Below are 27,869 nucleotides of genomic sequence, written 5' to 3' on the forward strand. Positions count from 1 at the left end.
AATAAACATAAGATACGATATTAATGGCCTCAGCTCGAAGAAGAATGTGCCAAGGAAGATTTCCAAAGAGTCTCTGGAGATAACAGAACAGTACGAACCGACAGATACGTTCTGAAATACGTCAGGGCTTATTGTTTTGTTGCATTGTACGACTGCAGATTTGTAAACAAAAATTTCTCTTTCGTCGCTAGAAGAGATGGATGCTTTGGCGACCCTCCTGTGTCCTGCGTCCCTGTTTTCGCACCTTTCCACGGCACGGCGCTGCCCTACCCGCCGCAAACGGCGTCTCGGACACGCCCGTTAGGCCCACGGCCGTCTCGCAGATGTTTGTCGTGCTTGTACTGTCATATGGGCCACGACCCGAGCGGCAGCGAGCGGCAGTCGAGCAAAGTCGGGACAAGTCGGGACGGGGACAGAGATAGGAATGGTGCGAATGCACTGCGAACTACGCAGACACCTGGTGTGAGGCGAGGCGAGGAAGCCCACATCGCTACCAGTGGCGCCCTCCAGCACGACACTGCCACACCCCGCACAGGCCCTCCGCTGGACACCAGGGACAAGATGCGCCCTCCGCTAGTGTCGAAGGCTGCACGCGCCCAGCGAATGACAGGACGTGCAACGAGCAGCAGTGCGTCTCACACACGCGGCGGTGCGCCCGCTAATTCGGCCGTCGCTCCGCTGGGACGCCGGGCGCGCCCCCCGCGCCGTCCTCGAGGAGCTGGCTGTTGCGGAAGGAAGTGCTTTCGTCAAATGCGGCGGAAAACTAACATTTTGTGTATTGGGAGAGAAGCCGAACGCGTATTCTGCCGTGCTCCTACATTACATGAGTGCCAACGGCCATACCATGATGATTGCACCGGTTCTCGTCCGATCACCGAAGTTAAGCATCATTGGGCCCGGTTAGTACTTGGATGGGTGACCGCCTGGGAAACCCGGGTGCTGTTGGCTCCCTTCTTTTTTTTTGTTATTATGTCGCTACCCCTGGCAGCCCAATAAAAAAAGAAAGGTGCTGTTGGATCCCTTACATTTTCTCCTTTTTGCATCGCTACCCCTGCCAGCCCTCTTTTCATACTACCTTTCCGTTGTGACAAAGATGCTTCCTTCAGCAATTTAAACGTGCCAAGAAATCCTTGACAATAACGAAACACTACGAATCGACAGATGTGATCTGAAATAAGCCAGGGCCTCCTACTGTTTCGTAGCAGTGCAAAGTTCCAACAAAAAAAAATTGAAAATAAACGACTGTAATAAACATAAGATACGATATTAATGGCCTCAGCTCGAAGAAGAATGTGCCAAGGAAGATTTCCAAAGAGTCTCTGGAGATAACAGAACAGTACGAACCGACAGATACGTTCTGAAATACGTCAGGGCTTATTGTTTTGTTGCATTGTACGACTGCAGATTTGTAAACAAAAATTTCTCTTTCGTCGCTAGAAGAGATGGATGCTTTGGCGACCCTCCTGTGTCCTGCGTCCCTGTTTTCGCACCTTTCCACGGCACGGCGCTGCCCTACCCGCCGCAAACGGCGTCTCGGACACGCCCGTTAGGCCCACGGCCGTCTCGCAGATGTTTGTCGTGCTTGTACTGTCATATGGGCCACGACCCGAGCGGCAGCGAGCGGCAGTCGAGCAAAGTCGGGACAAGTCGGGACGGGGACAGAGATAGGAATGGTGCGAATGCACTGCGAACTACGCAGACACCTGGTGTGAGGCGAGGCGAGGAAGCCCACATCGCTACCAGTGGCGCCCTCCAGCACGACACTGCCACACCCCGCACAGGCCCTCCGCTGGACACCAGGGACAAGATGCGCCCTCCGCTAGTGTCGAAGGCTGCACGCGCCCAGCGAATGACAGGACGTGCAACGAGCAGCAGTGCGTCTCACACACGCGGCGGTGCGCCCGCTAATTCGGCCGTCGCTCCGCTGGGACGCCGGGCGCGCCCCCCGCGCCGTCCTCGAGGAGCTGGCTGTTGCGGAAGGAAGTGCTTTCGTCAAATGCGGCGGAAAACTAACATTTTGTGTATTGGGAGAGAAGCCGAACGCGTATTCTGCCGTGCTCCTACATTACATGAGTGCCAACGGCCATACCATGATGATTGCACCGGTTCTCGTCCGATCACCGAAGTTAAGCATCATTGGGCCCGGTTAGTACTTGGATGGGTGACCGCCTGGGAAACCCGGGTGCTGTTGGCTCCCTTCTTTTTTTTTGTTATTATGTCGCTACCCCTGGCAGCCCAATAAAAAAAAGAAAGGTGCTGTTGGATCCCTTACATTTTCTCCTTTTTGCATCGCTACCCCTGCCAGCCCTCTTTTCATACTACCTTTCCGTTGTGACAAAGATGCTTCCTTCAGCAATTTAAACGTGCCAAGAAATCCTTGACAATAACGAAACACTACGAATCGACAGATGTGATCTGAAATAAGCCAGGGCCTCCTACTGTTTCGTAGCAGTGCAAAGTTCCAACAAAAAAAAATTGAAAATAAACGACTGTAATAAACATAAGATACGATATTAATGGCCTCAGCTCGAAGAAGAATGTGCCAAGGAAGATTTCCAAAGAGTCTCTGGAGATAACAGAACAGTACGAACCGACAGATACGTTCTGAAATACGTCAGGGCTTATTGTTTTGTTGCATTGTACGACTGCAGATTTGTAAACAAAAATTTCTCTTTCGTCGCTAGAAGAGATGGATGCTTTGGCGACCCTCCTGTGTCCTGCGTCCCTGTTTTCGCACCTTTCCACGGCACGGCGCTGCCCTACCCGCCGCAAACGGCGTCTCGGACACGCCCGTTAGGCCCACGGCCGTCTCGCAGATGTTTGTCGTGCTTGTACTGTCATATGGGCCACGACCCGAGCGGCAGCGAGCGGCAGTCGAGCAAAGTCGGGACAAGTCGGGACGGGGACAGAGATAGGAATGGTGCGAATGCACTGCGAACTACGCAGACACCTGGTGTGAGGCGAGGCGAGGAAGCCCACATCGCTACCAGTGGCGCCCTCCAGCACGACACTGCCACACCCCGCACAGGCCCTCCGCTGGACACCAGGGACAAGATGCGCCCTCCGCTAGTGTCGAAGGCTGCACGCGCCCAGCGAATGACAGGACGTGCAACGAGCAGCAGTGCGTCTCACACACGCGGCGGTGCGCCCGCTAATTCGGCCGTCGCTCCGCTGGGACGCCGGGCGCGCCCCCCGCGCCGTCCTCGAGGAGCTGGCTGTTGCGGAAGGAAGTGCTTTCGTCAAATGCGGCGGAAAACTAACATTTTGTGTATTGGGAGAGAAGCCGAACGCGTATTCTGCCGTGCTCCTACATTACATGAGTGCCAACGGCCATACCATGATGATTGCACCGGTTCTCGTCCGATCACCGAAGTTAAGCATCATTGGGCCCGGTTAGTACTTGGATGGGTGACCGCCTGGGAAACCCGGGTGCTGTTGGCTCCCTTCTTTTTTTTTGTTATTATGTCGCTACCCCTGGCAGCCCAATAAAAAAAGAAAGGTGCTGTTGGATCCCTTACATTTTCTCCTTTTTGCATCGCTACCCCTGCCAGCCCTCTTTTCATACTACCTTTCCGTTGTGACAAAGATGCTTCCTTCAGCAATTTAAAACGTGCCAAGAAATCCTTGACAATAACGAAACACTACGAATCGACAGATGTGATCTGAAATAAGCCAGGGCCTCCTACTGTTTCGTAGCAGTGCAAAGTTCCAACAAAAAAAAATTGAAAATAAACGACTGTAATAAACATAAGATACGATATTAATGGCCTCAGCTCGAAGAAGAATGTGCCAAGGAAGATTTCCAAAGAGTCTCTGGAGATAACAGAACAGTACGAACCGACAGATACGTTCTGAAATACGTCAGGGCTTATTGTTTTGTTGCATTGTACGACTGCAGATTTGTAAACAAAAATTTCTCTTTCGTCGCTAGAAGAGATGGATGCTTTGGCGACCCTCCTGTGTCCTGCGTCCCTGTTTTCGCACCTTTCCACGGCACGGCGCTGCCCTACCCGCCGCAAACGGCGTCTCGGACACGCCCGTTAGGCCCACGGCCGTCTCGCAGATGTTTGTCGTGCTTGTACTGTCATATGGGCCACGACCCGAGCGGCAGCGAGCGGCAGTCGAGCAAAGTCGGGACAAGTCGGGACGGGGACAGAGATAGGAATGGTGCGAATGCACTGCGAACTACGCAGACACCTGGTGTGAGCGCTACCAGTGGCGCCCTCCAGCACGACACTGCCACACCCCGCACAGGCCCTCCGCTGGGACACCAGGGACAAGATGCGCCCTCCGCTAGTGTCGAAGGCTGCACGCGCCCAGCGAATGACAGGACGTGCAACGAGCAGCAAGTTGCGTCTCACACACGCGGCGGTGCGCCCGCTAATTCGGCCGTCGCTCCGCTGGGACGCCGGGCGCGCCCCCCGCGCCGTCCTCGAGGAGCTGGCTGTTGCGGAAGGAAGTGCTTTCGGTCAAATGCGGCGGAAAACTAACATTTTGTGTATTGGGAGAGAAGCCGAACGCGTATTCTGCCGTGCTCCTACATTACATGAGTGCCAACGGCATACCATGATGATTGCACCGGTTCTCGTCCGATCACCGAAGTTAAGCATCATTGGGGCCCGGTTAGTACTTGGATGGGTGACCGCCTGGGAAACCCGGGTGCTGTTGGCTCCCTTCTTTTTTTTTGTATTATGTCGCTACCCCTGGCAGCCCAATAAAAAAAGAAAGGTGCTGTTGGATCCCTTACATTTTCTCCTTTTTGCATCGCTACCCCTGCCAGCCCCTCTTTTCATACTACCTTTCCGTTGTGACAAAGATGCTTCCTTCAGCAATTTAAACGTGCCAAGAAATCCTTGACAATAACGAAACACTACGAATCGACAGATGTGATCTGAAATAAGCCAGGGCCTCCTACTGTTTCGTAGCAGTGCAAAGTTCCAACAAAAAAAAATTGAAAATAAACGACTTGTAATAAACATAAGATACGATATTAATGGCCTCAGCTCGAAGAAGAATGTGCCAAGGAAGATTTCCAAAGAGTCTCTGGAGATAACAGAACAGTACGAACCGACAGATACGTTCTGAAATACGTCAGGGCTTATTGTTTTGTTGCATTGTACGACTGCAGATTTGTAAACAAAAATTTCTCTTTCGTCCGCTAGAAGAGATGGATGCTTTGGCGACCCTCCTGTGTCCTGCGTCCCTGTTTTCGCACCTTTCCACGGCACGGCGCTGCCCTACCCGCCGCAAACGGCGTCTCCGGACACGCCCGTTAGGCCCACGGCCGTCTCGCAGATGTTTGTCGTGCTTGTACTGTCATATGGGCCACGACCCGAGCGGCAGCGAGCGGCAGTCGAGCAAAGTCGGACAAGTCGGGACGGGGGACAGAGATAGGAATGGTGCGAATGCACCTGCGAAACTACGCAGACACCTGGTGTGAGGCGAGGCGAGGAAGCCCACATCGCTACCAGTGGCGCCCTCCAGCACGACACTGCCACACCCCGCACAGGCCCTCCGCTGGACACCAGGGACAAGATGCGCCCTCCGCTAGTGTCGAAGGCTGCACGCGCCCAGCGAATGACAGGACGTGCAACGAGCAGCAGTGCGTCTCACACACGCGGCGGTGCGCCCGCTAATTCGGCCGTCGCTCCGCTGGGACGCCGGGCGCGCCCCCCCGCGCCGTCCTCGAGGAGCTGGCTGTTGCGGAAGGAAGTGCTTTCGTCAAATGCGGCGGAAAACTAACATTTTGTGTATTGGGAGAGAAGCCGAACGCGTATTCTGCCGTGCTCCTACATTACATGAGTGCCAACGGCCATACCATGATGATTGCACCGGTTCTCGTCCGATCACCGGAAGTTAAGCATCATTGGGCCCGGTTAGTACTTGGATGGGTGACCGCCTGGGAAACCCGGGTGCTGTTGGCTCCCTTCTTTTTTTTGTTATTATGTCCGCTACCCTGGCAGCCCAATAAAAAAAGAAAGGTGCTGTTGGATCCCTTACATTTCTCCTTTTTGCATCGCTACCCCTGCCAGCCCTCTTTTCATACTACCTTTCCGTTGTGACAAAGATGCTTCCTTCAGCAATTTAAACGTGCCAAGAAATCCTTGACAATAACGAAACACTACGAATCGACAGATGTGATCTGAAATAAGCCAGGGCCTCCTACTGTTTCGTAGCAGTGCAAAGTTCCAACAAAAAAAAATTGAAAATAAACGACTGTAATAAACATAAGATACGATATTAATGGCCTCAGCTCGAAGAAGAATGTGCCAAGGAAGATTTCCAAAGAGTCTCTGGAGATAACAGAACAGTACGAACCGACAGATACGTTCTGAAATACGTCAGGGCTTATTGTTTTGTTGGCATTGTACGACTGCAGATTTGTAAACAAAAAATTTCTCTTTCGTCGCTAGAAGAGATGGATGCTTTGGCGACCCTCCTGTGTCCTGCGTCCCTGTTTTCGCACCTTTCCACGGCACGGGCGCTGCCCTACCCGCCGCAAACGGCGTCTCGGACACGCCCGTTAGGCCCACGGCCGTCTCGCAGATGTTTGTCGTGCTTGTACTGTCATATGGGCCACGACCCGAGCGGCAGCGAGCGGCAGTCGAGCAAAGTCGGGACAAGTCGGGACGGGGACAGAGATAGGAATGGTGCGAATGCACTGCGAACTACGCAGACACCTGGTGTGAGGCGAGGCGAGGAAGCCCACATCGCTACCAGTGGCGCCCTCCAGCACGACACTGCCACACCCCGCACAGGCCCTCCGCTGGACACCAGGGACAAGATGCGCCCTCCGCTAGTGTCGAAGGCTGCACGCGCCCAGCGAATGACAGGACGTGCAACGAGCAGCAGTGCGTCTCACACACGCGGCGGTGCGCCCGCTAATTCGGCCGTCGCTCCGCTGGGACGCCGGGCGCGCCCCCCGCGCCGTCCTCGAGGAGCTGGCTGTTGCGGAAGGAAGTGCTTTCGTCAAATGCGGCGGAAAACTAACATTTTGTGTATTGGGAGAGAAGCCGAACGCGTATTCTGCCGTGCTCCTACATTACATGAGTGCCAACGGCCATACCATGATGATTGCACCGGTTCTCGTCCGATCACCGAAGTTAAGCATCATTGGGCCCGGTTAGTACTTGGATGGGTGACCGCCTGGGAAAACCCGGGTGCTGTTGGCTCCCTTCTTTTTTTTTGTTATTATGTCGCTACCCCTGGCAGGCCCAATAAAAAAAGAAAGGTGCTGTTGGATCCCTTACATTTTCTCCTTTTTGCATCGCTACCCCTGCCAGCCCTCTTTTCATACTACCTTTCCGTTGTGACAAAGATGCTTCCTTCAGCAATTTAAACGTGCCAAGAAATCCTTGACAATAACGAAACACTACGAATCGACAGATGTGATCTGAAATAAGCCAGGGCCTCCTACTGTTTCGTAGCAGTGCAAAGTTCCAACAAAAAAAAATTGAAATAAACGACTGTAATAAACATAAGATACGATATTAATGGCCTCAGCTCGAAGAAGAATGTGCCAAGGAAGATTTCCAAAGAGTCCTCTGGAGATAACAGAACAGTACGAACCGACAGATACGTTCTGAAATACGTCAGGGCTTATTGTTTTGTTGCATTGTACGACTGCAGATTTGTAAACAAAAATTTCTCTTTCGTCGCTAGAAGAGATGGATGCTTTTGGCGACCCTCCTGTGTCCTGCGTCCCTGTTTTCGCACCTTTCCACGGCACGGCGCTGCCCTACCCGCCGCAAACGGCGTCCTCGGACACGCCCGTTAGGCCCACGGCCGTCTCGCAGATGTTTGTCGTGCTTGTACTGTCATATGGGCCACGACCCGAGCGGCAAGCGAGCGGCAGTCGAGCAAAGTCGGGACAAGTCGGGACGGGGGACAGAGATAGGAATGGTGCGAATGCACTGCGAACTACGCAGACACCTGGTGTGAGGCGAGGCGAGGAAGCCCACATCGCTACCAGTGGCGCCCTCCAGCACGACACTGCCACACCCCGCACAGGCCCTCCGCTGGACACCAGGGACAAGATGCGCCCTCCGCTAGTGTCGAAGGCTGCACGCGCCCAGCGAATGACAGGACGTGCAACGAGCAGCAGTGCGTCTCACCACACGCGGCGGTGCGCCCGCTAATTCGGCCGTCGCTCCGCTGGGACGCCGGGCGCGCCCCCCGCGCCGTCCTCGAGGAGCTGGCTGTTGCGGAAGGAAGTGCTTTCGTCAATGCGGCGGAAAACTAACATTTTGTGTATTGGGAGAGAAGCCGAACGCGTATTCTGCCGTGCTCCTACATTACATGAGTGCCAACGGCCATACCATGATGATTGCACCGGTTCTCGTCCGATCACCGAAGTTAAGCATCATTGGGCCCGGTTAGTACTTGGATGGGGTGACCGCCTGGGAAACCCGGGGTGCTGTTGGCTCCCTTCTTTTTTTTTGTTATTATGTCGCTACCCCTGGCAGCCCAATAAAAAAAGAAAGGTGCTGTTGGATCCCTTACATTTTCTCCTTTTTGCATCGCTACCCCTGCCAGCCCTCTTTTCATACTACCTTTCCGTTGTGACAAAGATGCTTCCTTCAGCAATTTAAACGTGCCAAGAAATCCTTGACAATAACGAAACACTACGAATCGACAGATGTGATCTGAAATAAGCCAGGGCCTCCTACTGTTTCGTAGCAGTGCAAAGTTCCAACAAAAAAAAATTGAAAATAAACGACTGTAATAAACATAAGATACGATATTAATGGCCTCAGCTCGAAGAAGAATGTGCCAAGGAAGATTTCCAAAGAGTCTCTGGAGATAACAGAACAGTACGAACCGACAGATACGTTCTGAAATACGTTCAGGGCTTATTGTTTTGTTGCATTGTACGACTGCAGATTTGTAAACAAAAATTTCTCTTTCGTCGCTAGAAGAGATGGATGCTTTGGCGACCCTCCTGTGTCCTGCGTCCCTGTTTTCGCACCTTTCCACGGCACGGCGCTGCCCTACCCCGCCGCAAACGGCGTCTCGGACACGCCCGTTAGGCCCACGGCCGTCTCGCAGATGTTTGTCGTGCTTGTACTGTCATATGGGCCACGACCCGAGCGGCAGCGAGCGGCAGTCGAGCAAAGTCGGGACAAGTCGGGACGGGGACAGAGATAGGAATGGTGCGAATGCACTGCGAACTACGCAGACACCTGGTGTGAGGCGAGGCGAGGAAGCCCACATCGCTACCAGTGGCGCCCTCCAGCACGACACTGCCACACCCCGCACAGGCCCTCCGCTGGACACCAGGGACAAGATGCGCCCTCCGCTAGTGTCGAAGGCTGCACGCGCCCAGCGAATGACAGGACGTGCAACGAGCAGCAGTGCGTCTCACACACGCGGCGGTGCGCCCGCTAATTCGGCCGTCGCTCCGCTGGGACGCCGGGCGCGCCCCCCGCGCCGTCCTCGAGGAGCTGGCTGTTGCGAGAAGGAAGTGCTTTCGTCAAATGCGGCGGAAAACTAACATTTTGTGTATTGGGAGAGAAGCCGAACGCGTATTCTGCCGTGCTCCTACATTACATGAGTGCCAACGGCCATACCATGATGATTGCACCGGTTCTCGTCCGATCACCGAAGTTAAGCATCATTGGGCCCGGTTAGTACTTGGATGGGTGACCGCCTGGGGAAACCCGGGTGCTGTTGGCTCCCTTCTTTTTTTTTGTTATTATGTCGCTACCCCTGGCAGCCCAATAAAAAAAGAAAGGTGCTGTTGGATCCCTTACATTTTCTCCTTTTGCATCGCTACCCCTGCCAGCCCTCTTTTCATACTACCTTTCCGTTGTGACAAAGATGCTTCCTTCAGCAATTTAAACGTGCCAAGAAATCCTTGACAATAACGAAACACTACGAATCGACAGATGTGATCTGAAATAAGCCAGGGCCTCCTACTGTTTCGTAGCAGTGCAAAGTTCCAACAAAAAAAAATTGAAAATAAACGACTGTAATAAACATAAGATACGATATTAATGGCCTCAGCTCGAAGAAGAATGTGCCAAGGAAGATTTCCAAGAGTCTCTGGAGATAACAGAACAGTACGAACCGACAGATACGTTCTGAAATACGTCAGGGCTTATTGTTTTGTTGCATTGTACGACTGCAGATTTGTAAACAAAAATTTCTCTTTCGTCGCTAGAAGAGATGGATGCTTTGGCGACCCTCCTGTGTCCTGCGTCCCTGTTTTCGCACCTTTCCACGGCACGGCGCTGCCCTACCCGCCGCAAACGGCGTCTCGGACACGCCCGTTAGGCCCACGGCCGTCTCGCAGATGTTTGTCGTGCTTGTACTGTCATATGGGCCACGACCCGAGCGGCAGCGAGCGGCAGTCGAGCAAAGTCGGACAAGTCGGGACGGGGACAGAGATAGGAATGGTGCGAATGCACTGCGAACTACGCAGACACCTGGTGTGAGGCGAGGCGAGGAAGCCCACATCGCTACCAGTGGCGCCCTCCAGCACGACACTGCCACACCCCGCACAGGCCCTCCGCTGGACACCAGGGACAAGATGCGCCCTCCGCTAGTGTCGAAGGCTGCACGCGCCCAGCGAATGACAGGACGTGCAACGAGCAGCAGTGCGTCCTCACACACGCGGCGGTGCGCCCGCTAATTCGGCCGTCGCTCCGCTGGGACGCCGGGCGCGCCCCCCGCGCCGTCCTCGAGGAGCTGGCTGTTGCGGAAGGAAGTGCTTTCGTCAAATGCGGCGGAAAACTAACATTTTTGTGTATTGGGAGAGAAGCCGAACGCGTATTCTGCCGTGCTCCTACATTACATGAGTGCCAACGGCCCATACCATGATGATTGCACCGGTTCTCGTCCGATCACCGAAGTTAAGCATCATTGGGCCCGGTTAGTACTTGGATGGGTGACCGCCTGGGAAACCCGGGTGCTGTTGGCTCCCTTCTTTTTTTTTGTTATTATGTCGCTACCCCTGGCAGCCCAATAAAAAAGAAAGGTGCTGTTGGATCCCTTACATTTTCTCCTTTTTGCATCGCTACCCCTGCCAGCCCTCTTTTCATACTACCTTTCCGTTGTGACAAAGATGCTTCCTTCAGCAATTTAAACGTGCCAAGAAATCCTTGACAATAACGAAACACTACGAATCGACAGATGTGATCTGAAATAAGCCAGGGCCTCCTACTGTTTCGTAGCAGTGCAAAGTTCCAACAAAAAAAAATTGAAAATAAACGACTGTAATAAACATAAGATACGATATTAATGGCCTCAGCTCGAAGAAGAATGTGCCAAGGAAGATTTCCAAAGAGTCTCTGGAGATAACAGAACAGTACGAACCGACAGATACGTTCTGAAATACGTCAGGGCTTATTGTTTTGTTGCATTGTACGACTGCAGATTTGTAAACAAAAATTTCTCTTTCGTCGCTAGAAGAGATGGATGCTTTGGCGACCCTCCTGTGTCCTGCGTCCCTGTTTTCGCACCTTTCCACGGCACGGCGCTGCCCTACCCGCCGCAAACGGCGTCTCGGACACGCCCGTTAGGCCCACGGCCGTCTCGCAGATGTTTGTCGTGCTTGTACTGTCATATGGGCCACGACCCGAGCGGCAGCGAGCGGCAGTCGAGCAAAGTCGGGACAAGTCGGGACGGGGACAGAGATAGGAATGGTGCGAATGCACTGCGAACTACGCAGACACCTGGTGTGAGGCGAGGCGAGGAAGCCCAACATCGCTACCAGTGGCGCCCTCCAGCACGACACTGCCACACCCCGCACAGGCCCTCCGCTGGACACCAGGGACAAGATGCGCCCTCCGCTAGTGTCGAAGGCTGCACGCGCCCAGCGAATGACAGGACGTGCAACGAGCAGCAGTGCGTCTCACACACGCGGCGGTGCGCCCGCTAATTCGGCCGTCGCTCCGCTGGGACGCCGGGCGCGCCCCCCCGCGCCGTCCTCGAGGAGCTGGCTGTTGCGGAAGGAAGTGCTTTCGTCAAATGCGGCGGAAAACTAACATTTTGTGTATTGGGAGAGAAGCCGAACGCGTATTCTGCCGTGCTCCTACATTACATGAGTGCCAACGGCCATACCATGATGATTGCACCGGTTCTCGTCCGATCACCGAAGTTAAGCATCATTGGGCCCGGTTAGTACTTGGATGGGTGACCGCCTGGGAAACCCGGGTGCTGTTGGCTCCCTTCTTTTTTTTTGTTATTATGTCGCTACCCCTGGCAGCCCAATAAAAAAAGAAAGGTGCTGTTGGATCCCTTACATTTTCTCCTTTTTGCATCGCTACCCCTGCCAGCCCTCTTTTCATACTACCTTTCCGTTGTGACAAAGATGCTTCCTTCAGCAATTTAAACGTGCCAAGAAATCCTTGACAATAACGAAACACTACGAATCGACAGATGTGATCTGAAATAAGCCAGGGCCTCCTACTGTTTCGTAGCAGTGCAAAGTTCCAACAAAAAAAAATTGAAAATAAACGACTGTAATAAACATAAGATACGATATTAATGGCCTCAGCTCGAAGAAGAATGTGCCAAGGAAGATTTCCAAAGAGTCTCTGGAGATAACAGAACAGTACGAACCGACAGATACGTTCTGAAATACGTCAGGGCTTATTGTTTTGTTGCATTGTACGACTGCAGATTTGTAAACAAAAATTTCTCTTTCGTCGCTAGAAGAGATGGATGCTTTGGCGACCCTCCTGTGTCCTGCGTCCCTGTTTTCGCACCTTTCCACGGCACGGCGCTGCCCTACCCGCCGCAAACGGCGTCTCGGACACGCCCGTTAGGCCCACGGCCGTCTCGCAGATGTTTGTCGTGCTTGTACTGTCATATGGGCCACGACCCGAGCGGCAGCGAGCGGCAGTCGAGCAAAGTCGGGACAAGTCGGGACGGGGACAGAGATAGGAATGGTGCGAATGCACTGCGAACTACGCAGACACCTGGTGTGAGGCGAGGCGAGGAAGCCCACATCGCTACCAGTGGCGCCCTCCAGCACGACACTGCCACACCCCGCACAGGCCCTCCGCTGGACACCAGGGACAAGATGCGCCCTCCGCTAGTGTCGAAGGCTGCACGCGCCCAGCGAATGACAGGACGTGCAACGAGCAGCAGTGCGTCTCACACACGCGGCGGTGCGCCCGCTAATTCGGCCGTCGCTCCGCTGGGACGCCGGGCGCGCCCCCCGCGCCGTCCTCGAGGAGCTGGCTGTTGCGGAAGGAAGTGCTTTCGTCAAATGCGGCGGAAAACTAACATTTTGTGTATTGGGAGAGAAGCCGAACGCGTATTCTGCCGTGCTCCTACATTACATGAGTGCCAACGGCCATACCATGATGATTGCACCGGTTCTCGTCCGATCACCGAAGTTAAGCATCATTGGGCCCGGTTAGTACTTGGATGGGTGACCGCCTGGGAAACCCGGGTGCTGTTGGCTCCCTTCTTTTTTTTTGTTATTATGTCGCTACCCCTGGCAGCCCAATAAAAAAAGAAAGGTGCTGTTGGATCCCTTACATTTTCTCCTTTTTGCATCGCTACCCCTGCCAGCCCTCTTTTCATACTACCTTTCCGTTGTGACAAAGATGCTTCCTTCAGCAATTTAAACGTGCCAAGAAATCCTTGACAATAACGAAACACTACGAATCGACAGATGTGATCTGAAATAAGCCAGGGCCTCCTACTGTTTCGTAGCAGTGCAAAGTTCCAACAAAAAAAAATTGAAAATAAACGACTGTAATAAACATAAGATACGATATTAATGGCCTCAGCTCGAAGAAGAATGTGCCAAGGAAGATTTCCAAAGAGTCTCTGGAGATAACAGAACAGTACGAACCGACAGATACGTTCTGAAATACGTCAGGGCTTATTGTTTTGTTGCATTGTACGACTGCAGATTTGTAAACAAAAATTTCTCTTTCGTCGCTAGAAGAGATGGATGCTTTGGCGACCCTCCTGTGTCCTGCGTCCCTGTTTTCGCACCTTTCCACGGCACGGCGCTGCCCTACCCGCCGCAAACGGCGTCTCGGACACGCCCGTTAGGCCCACGGCCGTCTCGCAGATGTTTGTCGTGCTTGTACTGTCATATGGGCCACGACCCGAGCGGCAGCGAGCGGCAGTCGAGCAAAGTCGGGACAAGTCGGGACGGGGACAGAGATAGGAATGGTGCGAATGCACTGCGAACTACGCAGACACCTGGTGTGAGGCGAGGCGAGGAAGCCCACATCGCTACCAGTGGCGCCCTCCAGCACGACACTGCCACACCCCGCACAGGCCCTCCGCTGGACACCAGGGACAAGATGCGCCCTCCGCTAGTGTCGAAGGCTGCACGCGCCCAGCGAATGACAGGACGTGCAACGAGCAGCAGTGCGTCTCACACACGCGGCGGTGCGCCCGCTAATTCGGCCGTCGCTCCGCTGGGACGCCGGGCGCGCCCCCCGCGCCGTCCTCGAGGAGCTGGCTGTTGCGGAAGGAAGTGCTTTCGTCAAATGCGGCGGAAAACTAACATTTTGTGTATTGGGAGAGAAGCCGAACGCGTATTCTGCCGTGCTCCTACATTACATGAGTGCCAACGGCCATACCATGATGATTGCACCGGTTCTCGTCCGATCACCGAAGTTAAGCATCATTGGGCCCGGTTAGTACTTGGATGGGTGACCGCCTGGGAAACCCGGGTGCTGTTGGCTCCCTTCTTTTTTTTTGTTATTATGTCGCTACCCCTGGCAGCCCAATAAAAAAAGAAAGGTGCTGTTGGATCCCTTACATTTTCTCCTTTTTGCATCGCTACCCCTGCCAGCCCTCTTTTCATACTACCTTTCCGTTGTGACAAAGATGCTTCCTTCAGCAATTTAAACGTGCCAAGAAATCCTTGACAATAACGAAACACTACGAATCGACAGATGTGATCTGAAATAAGCCAGGGCCTCCTACTGTTTCGTAGCAGTGCAAAGTTCCAACAAAAAAAAATTGAAAATAAACGACTGTAATAAACATAAGATACGATATTAATGGCCTCAGCTCGAAGAAGAATGTGCCAAGGAAGATTTCCAAAGAGTCTCTGGAGATAACAGAACAGTACGAACCGACAGATACGTTCTGAAATACGTCAGGGCTTATTGTTTTGTTGCATTGTACGACTGCAGATTTGTAAACAAAAATTTCTCTTTCGTCGTCTTTCGTCGCTAGAAGAGATGGATGCTTTGGGCGACCCTCCTGTGTCCTGCGTCCCTGTTTTCGCACCTTTCCACGGCACGGCGCTGCCCTACCGCCGCAAACGGCGTCTCGGACACGCCAGTTAGGCCCACGGCCGTCTCGCAGATGTTTGTCGTGCTTGTACTGTCATATGGGCCACGACCCGAGCGGCAGCGAGCGGCAGTCGAGCAAAGTCGGGACAAGTCGGGACGGGGACAGAGATAGGAATGGTGCGAAATGCACTGCGAACTACGCAGACACCTGGTGTGAGGCGAGGCGAGGAAGCCCACAATCGCTACCAGTGGCGCCCTCCAGCACGACACTGCCACACCCCGCACAGGCCCTCCGCTGGACACCAGGGACAAGATGCGCCCTCGCTAGTGTCGAAGGCTGCACGCGCCCAGCGAATGACAGGACGTGCAACGAGCAGCGTGCGTCTCACACACGCGGCGGTGCGCCCGCTAATTCGGCCGTCGCTCCGCTGGGACGCCGGGCGCGCCCCCCGCGCCGTCCTCGAGGAGCTGGCTGTTGCGGAAGGAAGTGCTTTCGTCAAATGCGGCGGAAAACTAACATTTTGTGTATTGGGAGAGAAGCCGAACGCGTATTCTGCCGTGCTCCTACATTACATGAGTGCCAACGGCCATACCATGATGATTGCACCGGTTCTCGTCCGATCACCGAAGTTAAGCAACATTGGGCCCGGTTAGTACTTGGATGGGTGACCGCCTGGGAAACCCGGGTGCTGTTGGCTCCTTCTTTTTTTTTGTTATTATGTCGCTACCCCTGGCAGCCCAATAAAAAAAGAAAGGTGCTGTTGGATTCCCTTACATTTTCTCCTTTTTGCATCGCTACCCCTGCCAGCCCTCTTTTTCATACTACCTTTCCGTTGTGACAAAGATGCTTCCTTCAGCAATTTAAACGTGCCAAGAAATCCTTGACAATAACGAAACACTACGAATCGACAGATGTGATCTGAAATAAGCCAGGGCCTCCTACTGTTTCGTAGCAGTGCAAAGTTCCAACAAAAAAAAATGAAAATAAACGACTGTAATAAACATAAGATACGATATTAATGGCCTCAGCTCGAAGAAGAATGTGCCAAGGAAGATTTCCAAAGAGTCTCTGGAGATAACAGAACAGTACGAACCGACAGATACGTTCTGAAATACGTCAGGGCTTATTGTTTGTTGCATTGTACGACTGCAGATTTTGTAAACAAAAATTTCTCTTTCGTCGCTAGAAGAGATGGATGCTTGGCGACCCTCCTGTGTCCTGCGTCCCTGTTTTCGCACCTTTCCACGGCACGGCGCTGCCCTACCGCCGCAAACGGCGTCTCGGACACGCCGTTAGGCCCACGGCCGTCTCGCAGATGTTTGTCGTGCTTGTACTGTCATATGGGCCACGACCCGAGCGGCAGCGAGCGGCAGTCGAGCAAAGTCGGACAAGTCGGGACGGGGACAGAGATAGGAATGGTGCGAATGCACTGCCGAACTACGCAGACACCTGGTGTGAGGCGAGGCGAGGAAGCCCACATCGCTACGCAGTGGCGCCCTCCAGCACGACACTAGCCCACACCCCGCACAGGGCCTCCGCTGGACACCAGGGACAAGATGCGCCTCCGCTAGTGTCGAAGGCTGCACGCGCCCAGCGAATGACAGGACGTGCAACGAGCAGCAGTGCGTCTCACACACGCGGCGGTGCGCCGCTAATTCGGCCGTCGCTCCGCTGGGACGCCGGGCGCGCCCCCCGCGCCGTCCTCGAGGAGCTGGCTGTTGCGGAAGGAAGTGCTTTCGTCAAATGCGGCGGAAAACTAACATTTTGTGTATTGGGAGAGAAGCCGAACGCGTATTCTGCCGTGCTCCTACATTACATGAGTGCCAACGGCCATACCATGATGATTGCACCGGTTCTCGTCCGATCACCGAAGTTAAGCATCATTGGGCCCGGTTAGTACTTGATGGGTGACCGCCTGGGAAAACCGGGTGCTGTTGGCTCCCTTCTTTTTTTTTGTTATTATGTCGCTACCCCTGGCAGCCCAATAAAAAAAGAAAGGTGCTGTGGATCCCTTACATTTTCTCCTTTTGCATCGCTACCCCTGCCAGCCCTCTTTTCATACTACCTTTCCGTTGTGACAAAGATGCTTCCTTCAGCAATTTAAACGTGCCAAGAAATCCTTGACAATAACGAAACACTACGAATCGACAGATGTGATCTGAAATAAGCCAGGGCCTCCTACTGTTTCGTAGCAGTGCAAAGTTCAACAAAAAAAATTGAAAATAAACGACTGTAATAAACATAAGATACGATATTAATGGCCTCAGCTCGAAGAAGAATGTGCCAAGGAAGATTTCCAAAGAGTCTCTGGAGATAACAGAACAGTACGAACCGACAGATACGTTCTGAAATACGTCAGGGCTTATTGTTTTGTTGCATTGTACGACTGCAGATTTGTAAACAAAAATTTCTCTTTCGTCGCTAGAAGAGATGGATGCTTTGGCGACCCTCCTGTGTCCTGCGTCCCTGTTTTCGCACCTTTCCACGGCACGGCGCTGCCCTACCCGCCGCAAACGGCGTCTCGGACACGCCCGTTAGGCCCACGGCCGTCTCGCAGATGTTTGTCGTGCTTGTACTGTCATATGGGCCACGACCCGAGCGGCAGCGAGCGGCAGTCGAGCAAAGTCGGGACAAGTCGGGACGGGGACAGAGATAGGAATGGTGCGAATGCACTGCGAACTACGCAGACACCTGGTGTGAGGCGAGGCGAGGAAGCCCACATCGCTACCAGTGGCGCCCTCCAGCACGACACTGCCACACCCCGCACAGGCCCTCCGCTGGACACCAGGGACAAGATGCGCCCTCCGCTAGTGTCGAAGGCTGCACGCGCCCAGCGAATGACAGGACGTGCAACGAGCAGCAGTGCGTCTCACACACGCGGCGGTGCGCCCGCTAATTCGGCCGTCGCTCCGCTGGGACGCCGGGCGCGCCCCCCGCGCCGTCCTCGAGGAGCTGGCTGTTGCGGAAGGAAGTGCTTTCGTCAAATGCGGCGGAAAACTAACATTTTGTGTATTGGAGAGAAGCCGAACGCGTATTCTGCCGTGCTCCTACATTACATGAGTGCCAACGGCCATACATGATGATTGCACCGTTCTCGTCCGATCACCGAAGTTAAGCATCATTGGGCCCGGTTAGTACTTGGATGGGTGACCGCCTGGGAACCCGTGTGCTGTTGGCTCCCTTCTTTTTTTTTGTTATTATGTCGCTACCCTGGCAGCCCAATAAAAAAAGAAAGGTGCTGTTGGATCCCTTACATTTTCTCCTTTTTGCATCGCTACCCCTGCCAGCCCTCTTTTCATACTACCTTCCGTTGTGACAAAGATGCTTCCTTCAGCAATTTAAACGTGCCAAGAAATCCTTGACAATAACGAAACACTACGAATCGACAGATGTGATCTGAAATAAGCCAGGGCCTCCTACTGTTTCGTAGCAGTGCAAAGTTCCCAACAAAAAAAAATTGAAAATAAACGACTGTAATAAACATAAGATACGATATTAATGGCCTCAGCTCGAAGAAGAATGTGCCAAGGAAGATTTCCAAAGAGTCTCTGGAGATAACAGAACAGTACGAACCGACAGATACGTTCTGAAATACGTCAGGGCTTATTGTTTTGTTGCATTGTACGACTGCAGATTTGTAAACAAAAATTTCTCTTTCGTCGCTAGAAGAGATGGATGCTTTGGCGACCTCCTGTGTCCTGCGTCCCTGTTTTCGCACCTTTCCACGGCACGGCGCTGCCCTACCCGCCGCAAAACGGCGTCTCGGACACGCCCGTTAGGCCCACGGCCGTCTCGCAGATCAGATGTTTGTCGTGCTTGTACTGTCATATGGGCCACGACCCGAGCGCAGCGAGCGGCAGTCGAGCAAAGTCGGGACAAGTCGGGACGGGGACAGAGATAGGAATGGTGCGAATGCACTGCGAACTACGCAGACACCTGGTGTGAGGCGAGGCGAGGAAGCCCACATCGCTACCAGTGGCGCCCTCCAGCACGACACTGCCACACCCCGCACAGGCCCTCCGCTGGACACCAGGGACAAGATGCGCCCTCCGCTAGTGTCGAAGGCTGCACGCGCCCAGCGAATGACAGGACGTGCAACGAGCAGCAGTGCGTCCTCACACACGCGGCGGTGCGCCCGCTAATTCGGCCGTCGCTCCGCTGGGACGCCGGGCGCGCCCCCCGCGCCGTCCTCGAGGAGCTGGCTGTTGCGGAAGGAAGTGCTTTCGTCAAATGCGGCGGAAAAACTAACATTTTGTGTATTGGGAGAGAAGCCGAACGCGTATTCTGCCGTGCTCCTACATTACATGAGTGCAACGGCCATACCATGATGATTGCACCGGTCTCGTCCGATCACCGAAGTTAAGCATCATTGGGCCCGGTTAGTACTTGGATGGGTGACCGCCTGGGAAACCCGGGTGCTGTTGGCTCCCTTCTTTTTTTTTGTTATTATGTCGCTACCCCTGGCAGCCCAATAAAAAAAGAAAGGTGCTGTTGGATCCCTTACATTTTCTCCTTTTTGCATCGCTACCCCTGCCAGCCCTCTTTTCATACTACCTTTCCGTTGTGACAAAGATGCTTCCTTCAGCAATTTAAACGTGCCAAGAAATCCTTGACAATAACGAAACACTACGAATCGACAGATGTGATCTGAAATAAGCCAGGGCCTCCTACTGTTTCGTAGCAGTGCAAAGTTCCAACAAAAAAAAATTGAAAATAAACGACTGTAATAAACATAAGATACGATATTAATGGCCTCAGCTCGAAGAAGAATGTGCCAAGAAGATTTCCAAAGAGTCTCTGGAGATAACAGAACAGTACGAACCGACAGATACGTTCTGAAATACGTCAGGGCTTATTGTTTTGTTGCATTGTACGACTGCAGATTTGTAAACAAAAATTTCTCTTTCGTCGCTAGAAGAGATGGATGCTTTGGCGACCCTCCTGTGTCCTGCGTCCCTGTTTTCGCACCTTTCCACGGCACGGCGCTGCCCTACCCGCCGCAAACGGCGTCTCGGACACGCCCGTTAGGCCCACGGCCGTCTCGCAGATGTTTGTCGTTGCTTGTACTGTCATATGGGCCACGACCCGAGCGGCAGCGAGCGGCAGTCGAGCAAAAGTCGGGACAAGTCGGGACGGGGACAGAGATAGGAATGGTGCGAATGCACTGCGAACTACGCAGACACCTGGTGTGAGGCGAGGCGAGGAAGCCCACATCGCTACCAGTGGCGCCTCCAGCACGACACTGCCACACCCCGCACAGGCCCTCCGCTGGACACCAGGGACAAGATGCGCCCTCCGCTAGTGTCGAAGGCTGCACGCGCCCAGCGAATGACAGGACGTGCAACGAGCAGCAGTGCGTCTCAACACACGCGGCGGTGCGCCCGCTAATTCGGCCCGTCGCTCCGCTGGGACGCCGGGCGCGCCCCCCGCGCCGTCCTCGAGGAGCTGGGCTGTTGCGGAAGGAAGTGCTTTCGTCAAATGCGGCGGAAAACTAACATTTTGTGTATTGGGAGAGAAGCCGAACGCGTATTCTGCCGTGCTCCTACATTACATGAGTGCCAACGGCCATACCATGATGATTGCACCGGTTCTCGTCCGATCACCGAAGTTAAGCATCATTGGGCCCGGTTAGTACTTGGATGGGTGACCGCCTGGGAAACCCGGGTGCTGTTGGCTCCCTTCTTTTTTTTTGTTATTATGTCGCTACCCCTTGGCAGCCCAATAAAAAAGAAAGGTGCTGTTGGATCCCTTACATTTTCTCCTTTTTTGCATCGCTACCCCTGCCAGCCCTCTTTCATACTACCTTTCCGTTGTGACAAAGATGCTTCCTTCAGCAATTTAAACGTGCCAAGAAATCCTTGACAATAACGAAACACTACGAATCGACAGATGTGATCTGAAATAAGCCAGGGCCTCCTACTGTTTCGTAGCAGTGCAAAGTTCCAACAAAAAAAAATTGAAAATAACGACTGTAATAAACATAAGATACGATATTAATGGCCTCAGCTCGAAGAAGAATGTGCCAAGGAAGATTTCCAAAGAGTCTCTGGAGATAACAGAACAGTACGAACCGACAGATACGTTCTGAAATACGTCCAGGGCTTATTGTTTTGTTGCATTGTACGACTGCAGATTTGTAAACAAAAAATTTCTCTTTCGTCGCTAGAAGAGATGGATGCTTTGGCGACCCTCCTGTGTCCTGCGTCCCTGTTTTCGCACCTTTCCACGGCACGGCGCTGCCCTACCCGCCGCAAACGGCGTCTCGACACGCCCGTTAGGCCACGGCCGTCTCGCAGATGTTTGTCGTGCTTGTACTGTCATATGGGCACGACCCGAGCGGCAGCGAGCGGCAGTCGAGCAAAGTCGGGACAAGTCGGGACGGGGACAGAGATAGGAATGGTGCGAATGCACTGCGAACTACGCAGACACCTGGTGTGAGGCGAGGCGAGGAAGCCCACATCGCTACCAGTGGCGCCCTCCAGCACGACACTGCCACACCCCGCACAGGCCCTCCGCTGGACACCAGGGACAAGATGCGCCCTCCGCTAGTGTCGAAGGCTGCACGCGCCAGCGAATGACAGGACGTGCAACGAGCAGCAGTGCGTCTCACACACGCGGCGGTGCGCCCGCTAATTCGGCCGTCGCTCCGCTGGGACGGCCGGGCGCGCCCCCCGCGCCGTCCTCGAGGAGCTGGCTGTTGCGGAAGGAAGTGCTTTCGTCAAATGCGGCGGAAAACTAACATTTTGTGTATTGGGAGAGAAGCCGAACGCGTATTCTGCCGTGCTCCTACATTACATGAGTGCCAACGGCCATACCATGATGATTGCACCGGTTCTCGTCCGATCACCGAAGTTAAGCATCATTGGGCCCGGTTAGTACTTGGATGGGTGACCGCCTGGGAAACCCGGGTGCTGTGGCTCCCTTCTTTTTTTTTGTTATTATGTCGCTACCCCTGGCAGCCCAATAAAAAAAGAAAGGTGCTGTTGGATCCCTTACATTTTCTCCTTTTTGCATCGCTACCCCTGCCAGCCCTCTTTTCATACTACCTTTCCGTTGTGACAAAGATGCTTCCTTCAGCAATTTAAACGTGCCAAGAAATCCTTGACAATAACGAAACACTACGAATCGACAGATGTGATCTGAAATAAGCCAGGGCCTCCTACTGTTTCGTAGCAGTGCAAAGTTCCAACAAAAAAAAATTGAAAATAAACGACTGTAATAAACATAAGATACGATATTAATGGCCTCAGCTCGAAGAAGAATGTGCCAAGGAAGATTCCAAAGAGTCTCTGGAGATAACAGAACAGTACGAACCGACAGATACGTTCTGAAATACGTCAGGGCTTATTGTTTTGTTGCATTGTACGACTGCAGATTTGTAAACAAAAATTTCTCTTTCGTCGCTAGAAGAGATGGATGCTTTGGCGACCCTCCTGTGTCCTGCGTCCCTGTTTTCGCACCTTTCCACGGCACGGCGCTGCCCTACCCGCCGCAAACGGCGTCTCGGACACGCCCGTTAGGCCCACGGCCGTCTCGCAGAATGTTTGTCGTGCTTGTACTGTCATATGGGCCACGACCCGAGCGGCAGCGAGCGGCAGTCGAGCAAAGTCGGGACAAGTCGGGACGGGGACAGAGATAGGAATGGTGCGAATGCACTGCGAACTACGCAGACACCTGGTGTGAGGCGAGGCGAGGAAGCCCACATCGCTACCAGTGGCGCCCTCCAGCACGACACTGCCACACCCCGCACAGGCCCTCCGCTGGACACCAGGGACAAGATGCGCCCTCCGCTAGTGTCGAAGGCTGCACGCGCCCAGCGAATGACAGGACGTGCAACGAGCAGCAGTGCGTCTCACACACGCGGCGGTGCGCCCGCTAATTCGGCCGTCGCTCCGCTGGGACGCCGGGCGCGCCCCCGCGCCGTCCTCGAGGAGCTGGCTGTTGCGGAAGGAAGTGCTTTCGTCAAATGCGGCGGAAAACTAACATTTTGTGTATTGGGAGAGAAGCCGAACGCGTATTCTGCCGTGCTCCTACATTACATGAGTGCCACGGCCATACCATGATGATTGCACCGGTTCTCGTCCGATCACCGAAGTTAAGCATCATTGGGCCCGGTTAGTACTTGGATGGGTGACCGCCTGGAAACCCGGGTGCTGTTGGCTCCCTTCTTTTTTTTTGTTATTATGTCGCTACCCCTGGCAGCCCAATAAAAAAAGAAAGGTGCTGTTGGATCCCTTACATTTTCTCCTTTTTGCATCGCTACCCCTGCCAGCCCTCTTTTCATACTACCGTTTCCGTTGTGACAAAGATGCTTCCTTCAGCAATTTAAACGTGCCAAGAAATCCTTGACAATAACGAAACACTACGAATCGACAGATGTGATCTGAAATAAGCCAGGGCCTCCTACTGTTTCGTAGCAGTGCAAAGTTCCAACAAAAAAAAATTGAAAATAAACGACTGTAATAAACATAAGATACGATATTAATGGCCTCAGCTCGAAGAAGAATGTGCCAAGGAAGATTTCCAAAGAGTCTCTGGAGATAACAGAACAGTACGAACCGACAGATACGTTCTGAAATACGTCAGGGCTTATTGTTTTGTTGCATTGTACGACTGCAGATTTGTAAACAAAAATTTCTCTTTCGTCGCTAGAAGAGATGGATGCTTTGGCGACCCTCCTGTGTCCTGCGTCCCTGTTTTCGCACCTTTCCACGGCACGGCGCTGCCCTACCCGCCGCAAACGGCGTCTCGGACACGCCCGTTAGGCCCCACGGCCGTCTCGCAGATGTTTGTCGTGCTTGTACTGTCATATGGGCCACGACCCGAGCGGCAGCGAGCGGCAGTCGAGCAAAGTCGGGACAAGTCGGGACGGGGACAGAGATAGGAATGGTGCGAATGCACTGCGAACTACGCAGACACCTGGTGTGATGCGAGGCGAGGAAGCCCACATCGCTACCAGTGGCGCCCTCCAGCACGACACTGCCACACCCCGCACAGGCCCTCCGCTGGACACCAGGGACAAGATGCGCCCTCCGCTAGTGTCGAAGGCTGCACGCGCCCAGCGAATGACAGGACGTGCAACGAGCAGCAGTGCGTCTCACACACGCGGCGGTGCGCCCGCTAATTCGGCCGTCGCTCCGCTGGGACGCCGGGCGCGCCCCCCGCGCCGTCCTCGAGGAGCTGGCTGTTGCGGAAGGAAGTGCTTTCGTCAAATGCGGCGGAAAACTAACATTTTGTGTATTGGGAGAGAAGCCGAACGCGTATTCTGCCGTGCTCCTACATTACATGAGTGCCACGGCCATACCATGATGATTGCACCGGTTCTCGTCCGATCACCGAAGTTAAGCATCATTGGGCCCGGTTAGTACTTGGATGGGTGACCGCCTGGGAAACCCGGGTGCTGTTGGCTCCCTTCTTTTTTTTTGTTATTATGTCGCTACCCCTGGCAGCCCAATAAAAAAAGAAAGGTGCTGTTGGATCCCTTACATTTTCTCCTTTTTGCATCGCTACCCCTGCCAGCCCTCTTTTCATACTACCTTTCCGTTGTGACAAAGATGCTTCCTTCAGCAATTTAAACGTGCCAAGAAATCCTTGACAATAACGAAACACTACGAATCGACAGATGTGATCTGAAATAAGCCAGGGCCTCCTACTGTTTCGTAGCAGTGCAAAGTTCCAACAAAAAAAAATTGAAAATAAACGACTGTAATAAACATAAGATACGATATTAATGGCCTCAGCTCGAAGAAGAATGTGCCAAGGAAGATTTCCAAAGAGTCTCTGGAGATAACAGAACAGTACGAACCGACAGATACGTTCTGAAATACGTCAGGGCTTATTGTTTTGTTGCATTGTACGACTGCAGATTTGTAAACAAAAATTTCTCTTTCGTCGCTAGAAGAGATGATGCTTTGGCGACCCTCCTGTGTCCTGCGTCCCTGTTTTCGCACCTTTCCACGCACGGCGCTGCCCTACCCGCCGCAAACGGCGTCTCGGACACGCCCGTTAGGCCCACGGCCGTCTCGCAGATGTTTGTCGTGCTTGTACTGTCATATGGGCCACGACCGAGCGGCAGCGAGCGGCAGTCGAGCAAAGTCGGGACAAGTCGGGACGGGGACAGAGATAGAATGGTGCGAATGCACTGCGAACTACGCAGACACCTGGTGTGAGGCGAGGCGAGGAAGCCCACATCGCTACCAGTGGCGCCCTCCAGCACGACACTGCCACACCCCGCACAGGCCCTCCGCTGGACACCAGGGACAAGATGCGCCCTCCGCTAGTGTCGAAGGCTGCACGCGCCCCAGCGAATGACAGGACGTGCAACGAGCAGCAGTGCGTCTCACACACGCGGCGGTGCGCCCGCTAATTCGGCCGTCGCTCCGCTGGGACGCCGGGCGCGCCCCCCGCGCCGTCCTCGAGGAGCTGGCTGTTGCGGAAGGAAGTGCTTTCGTCAAATGCGGCGGAAAACTAACATTTTTGTGTATTGGGAGAGAAGCCGAACGCGTATTCTGCCGTGCTCCTACATTACATGAGTGCCAACGGCCATACCATGATGATTGCACCGGTTCTCGTCCGATCACCGAAGTTAAGCATCATTGGGCCCGGTTAGTACTTGGATGGGTGACCGCCTGGGAAACCCGGGTGCTGTTGGCTCCCTTCTTTTTTTTGTTATTATGTCGCTACCCCTGCAGCCCAATAAAAAAAGAAAGGTGCTGTTGGATCCCTTACATTTTCTCCTTTTTGCATCGCTACCCCTGCCAGCCCTCTTTTCATACTACCCTTTCCGTTGTGACAAAGATGCTTCCTTCAGCAATTTAAACGTGCCAAGAAATCCTTGACAATAACGAAACACTACGAATCGACAGATGTGATCTGAAATAAGCAGGGCCTCCTACTGTTTCGTAGCAGTGCAAAGTTCCAACAAAAAAAAATTGAAAATAAACGACTGTAATAAACATAAGATACGATATTAATGGCCTCAGCTCGAAGAGAATGTGCCAAGGAAGATTTCCAAGAGTCTCTGGAGATAACAGAACAGTACGAACCGACAGATACGTTCTGAAATACGTCAGGGCTTATTGTTTGTTGCATTGTACGACTGCAGATTTGTAAACAAAAATTTCTCTTTCGTCGCTAGAAAGAGATGGATGCTTTGGCGACCCTCCTGTGTCCTGCGTCCCTGTTTTCGCACCTTTCCACGGCACGGCGCTGCCCTACCCGCCGCAAACGGCGTCTCGGACACGCCCGTTAGGCCCACGGCCGTCTCGCAGATGTTTGTCGTGCTTGTACTGTCATATGGGCCACGACCCGAGCGGCAGCGAGCGGCAGTCGAGCAAAGTCGGGACAAGTCGGGACGGGGACAGAGATAGGAATGGTGCGAATGCACTGCGAAACTACGCAGACACCTGGTGTGAGGCGAGGCGAGGAAGCCCACATCGCTACCAGTGGCGCCCTCCAGCACGACACTGCCACACCCCGCACAGGCCCTCCGCTGGACACCAGGGACAAGATGCGCCCTCCGCTAGTGTCGAAGGCTGCACGCGCCCAGCGAATGACAGGACGTGCAACGAGCAGCAGTGCGTCTCACACACGCGGCGGTGCGCCCGCTAATTCGGCCGTCGCTCCGCTGGGACGCCGGGCGCGCCCCCCGCGCCGTCCTCGAGGAGCTGGCTGTTGCGGAAGGAAGTGCTTTCGTCAAATGCGGCGGAAAACTAACATTTTGTGTATTGGGAGAGAAGCCGAACGCGTATTCTGCCGTGCTCCTACATTACATGAGTGCCAACGGCCATACCATGATGATTGCACCGGTTCTCGTCCGATCACCGAAGTTAAGCATCATTGGGCCCGGTTAGTACTTGGATGGGTGACCGCCTGGGAAACCCGGGTGCTGTTGGCTCCCTTCTTTTTTTTTGTTATTATGTCGCTACCCCTGGCAGCCCAATAAAAAAGAAAGGTGCTGTTGGATCCCTTACATTTTCTCCTTTTTGCATCGCTACCCCTGCCAGCCCTCTTTTCATACTACCTCTTCCGTTGTGACAAGATGCTTCCTTCAGCAATTTAAACGTGCCAAGAAATCCTTGACAATAACGAAACACTACGAATCGACAGATGTGATCTGAAATAAGCCAGGGCCTCCTACTGTTTCGTAGCAGTGCAAAGTTCCAACAAAAAAAATTGAAAATAAACGACTGTAATAAACATAAGATACGATATTAATGGCCTCAGCTCGAAGAAGAATGTGCCAAGGAAGATTTCCAAAGAGTCTCTGGAGATAACAGAACAGTACGAACCGACAGATACGTTCTGAATACGTCAGGGCTTATTGTTTTGTTGCATTGTACGACTGCAGATTTGTAAACAAAATTTCTCTTTCGTCGCTAGAAGAGATGGATGCTTTGGCGACCCTCCTGTGTCCTGCGTCCCTGTTTTCGCACCTTTCCACGCACGGCGCTGCCCTACCCGCCGCAAACGGCGTCTCGGACACGCCCGTTAGGCCCACGGCCGTCTCGCAGATGTTTGTCGTGCTTGTACTGTCATATGGGCCACGACCCGAGCGCAGCGAGCGGCAGTCGAGCAAAGTCGGGACAAGTCGGGACGGGGACAGAGATAGGAATGGTGCGAATGCACTGCGAACTACGCAGACACCTGGT

The 27,869-nt window shown here is 53.5% G+C and overlaps 21 non-coding genes and 1 pseudogene across 21 annotated transcripts; all 22 read left to right on the plus strand.

Moving 5' to 3' along the window:
• Window positions 1-829: 829 nt before the first annotated feature.
• Window positions 830-948, plus strand: LOC126446612 (5S ribosomal RNA). The gene has a single exon (XR_007583374.1). It is a non-coding gene; the product is annotated as a 5S ribosomal RNA (ribosomal RNA).
• Window positions 949-2,075: 1,127 nt separating this feature from the next.
• Window positions 2,076-2,194, plus strand: LOC126446624 (5S ribosomal RNA). Its single transcript, XR_007583385.1, has one exon. It is a non-coding gene; the product is annotated as a 5S ribosomal RNA (ribosomal RNA).
• A 1,128-nt stretch (window positions 2,195-3,322) lies between these two features.
• LOC126446633 (5S ribosomal RNA) lies at window positions 3,323-3,441 on the plus strand. Its single transcript, XR_007583392.1, has one exon. It is a non-coding gene; the product is annotated as a 5S ribosomal RNA (ribosomal RNA).
• A 1,111-nt stretch (window positions 3,442-4,552) lies between these two features.
• LOC126446628 (5S ribosomal RNA) lies at window positions 4,553-4,671 on the plus strand. Its single transcript, XR_007583389.1, has one exon. It is a non-coding gene; the product is annotated as a 5S ribosomal RNA (ribosomal RNA).
• Window positions 4,672-5,804: 1,133 nt separating this feature from the next.
• Window positions 5,805-5,924, plus strand: LOC126446623 (5S ribosomal RNA). The gene has a single exon (XR_007583384.1). It is a non-coding gene; the product is annotated as a 5S ribosomal RNA (ribosomal RNA).
• A 1,128-nt stretch (window positions 5,925-7,052) lies between these two features.
• Window positions 7,053-7,172, plus strand: LOC126446617 (5S ribosomal RNA). Its single transcript, XR_007583379.1, has one exon. It is a non-coding gene; the product is annotated as a 5S ribosomal RNA (ribosomal RNA).
• A 1,132-nt stretch (window positions 7,173-8,304) lies between these two features.
• LOC126446627 (5S ribosomal RNA) lies at window positions 8,305-8,425 on the plus strand. Its single transcript, XR_007583388.1, has one exon. It is a non-coding gene; the product is annotated as a 5S ribosomal RNA (ribosomal RNA).
• Window positions 8,426-9,555: 1,130 nt separating this feature from the next.
• Window positions 9,556-9,675, plus strand: LOC126446620 (5S ribosomal RNA). The gene has a single exon (XR_007583382.1). It is a non-coding gene; the product is annotated as a 5S ribosomal RNA (ribosomal RNA).
• Window positions 9,676-10,801: 1,126 nt separating this feature from the next.
• On the plus strand, window positions 10,802-10,921 carry LOC126446622 (5S ribosomal RNA). Its single transcript, XR_007583383.1, has one exon. It is a non-coding gene; the product is annotated as a 5S ribosomal RNA (ribosomal RNA).
• Window positions 10,922-12,049: 1,128 nt separating this feature from the next.
• Window positions 12,050-12,168, plus strand: LOC126446634 (5S ribosomal RNA). The gene has a single exon (XR_007583393.1). It is a non-coding gene; the product is annotated as a 5S ribosomal RNA (ribosomal RNA).
• Window positions 12,169-13,295: 1,127 nt separating this feature from the next.
• On the plus strand, window positions 13,296-13,414 carry LOC126446635 (5S ribosomal RNA). Its single transcript, XR_007583394.1, has one exon. It is a non-coding gene; the product is annotated as a 5S ribosomal RNA (ribosomal RNA).
• A 1,127-nt stretch (window positions 13,415-14,541) lies between these two features.
• On the plus strand, window positions 14,542-14,660 carry LOC126446613 (5S ribosomal RNA). Its single transcript, XR_007583375.1, has one exon. It is a non-coding gene; the product is annotated as a 5S ribosomal RNA (ribosomal RNA).
• A 1,137-nt stretch (window positions 14,661-15,797) lies between these two features.
• On the plus strand, window positions 15,798-15,916 carry LOC126446618 (5S ribosomal RNA). The gene has a single exon (XR_007583380.1). It is a non-coding gene; the product is annotated as a 5S ribosomal RNA (ribosomal RNA).
• Window positions 15,917-17,041: 1,125 nt separating this feature from the next.
• Window positions 17,042-17,159, plus strand: LOC126446619 (5S ribosomal RNA). The gene has a single exon (XR_007583381.1). It is a non-coding gene; the product is annotated as a 5S ribosomal RNA (ribosomal RNA).
• Window positions 17,160-18,281: 1,122 nt separating this feature from the next.
• LOC126446631 (5S ribosomal RNA) lies at window positions 18,282-18,397 on the plus strand (annotated as a pseudogene).
• Window positions 18,398-19,528: 1,131 nt separating this feature from the next.
• LOC126446630 (5S ribosomal RNA) lies at window positions 19,529-19,646 on the plus strand. The gene has a single exon (XR_007583391.1). It is a non-coding gene; the product is annotated as a 5S ribosomal RNA (ribosomal RNA).
• A 1,130-nt stretch (window positions 19,647-20,776) lies between these two features.
• LOC126446614 (5S ribosomal RNA) lies at window positions 20,777-20,895 on the plus strand. Its single transcript, XR_007583376.1, has one exon. It is a non-coding gene; the product is annotated as a 5S ribosomal RNA (ribosomal RNA).
• Window positions 20,896-22,020: 1,125 nt separating this feature from the next.
• LOC126446625 (5S ribosomal RNA) lies at window positions 22,021-22,139 on the plus strand. The gene has a single exon (XR_007583386.1). It is a non-coding gene; the product is annotated as a 5S ribosomal RNA (ribosomal RNA).
• Window positions 22,140-23,264: 1,125 nt separating this feature from the next.
• Window positions 23,265-23,381, plus strand: LOC126446629 (5S ribosomal RNA). The gene has a single exon (XR_007583390.1). It is a non-coding gene; the product is annotated as a 5S ribosomal RNA (ribosomal RNA).
• A 1,129-nt stretch (window positions 23,382-24,510) lies between these two features.
• LOC126446626 (5S ribosomal RNA) lies at window positions 24,511-24,628 on the plus strand. Its single transcript, XR_007583387.1, has one exon. It is a non-coding gene; the product is annotated as a 5S ribosomal RNA (ribosomal RNA).
• A 1,125-nt stretch (window positions 24,629-25,753) lies between these two features.
• On the plus strand, window positions 25,754-25,872 carry LOC126446615 (5S ribosomal RNA). The gene has a single exon (XR_007583377.1). It is a non-coding gene; the product is annotated as a 5S ribosomal RNA (ribosomal RNA).
• A 1,124-nt stretch (window positions 25,873-26,996) lies between these two features.
• Window positions 26,997-27,115, plus strand: LOC126446616 (5S ribosomal RNA). The gene has a single exon (XR_007583378.1). It is a non-coding gene; the product is annotated as a 5S ribosomal RNA (ribosomal RNA).
• The last annotated feature ends 754 nt before the right edge of the window (window positions 27,116-27,869 follow it).

Source organism: Schistocerca serialis, unplaced genomic scaffold, assembly GCF_023864345.2.
Source record: "Schistocerca serialis cubense isolate TAMUIC-IGC-003099 unplaced genomic scaffold, iqSchSeri2.2 HiC_scaffold_411, whole genome shotgun sequence".
In the NCBI taxonomy this organism is placed as follows: domain Eukaryota; kingdom Metazoa; phylum Arthropoda; class Insecta; order Orthoptera; family Acrididae; genus Schistocerca; species Schistocerca serialis.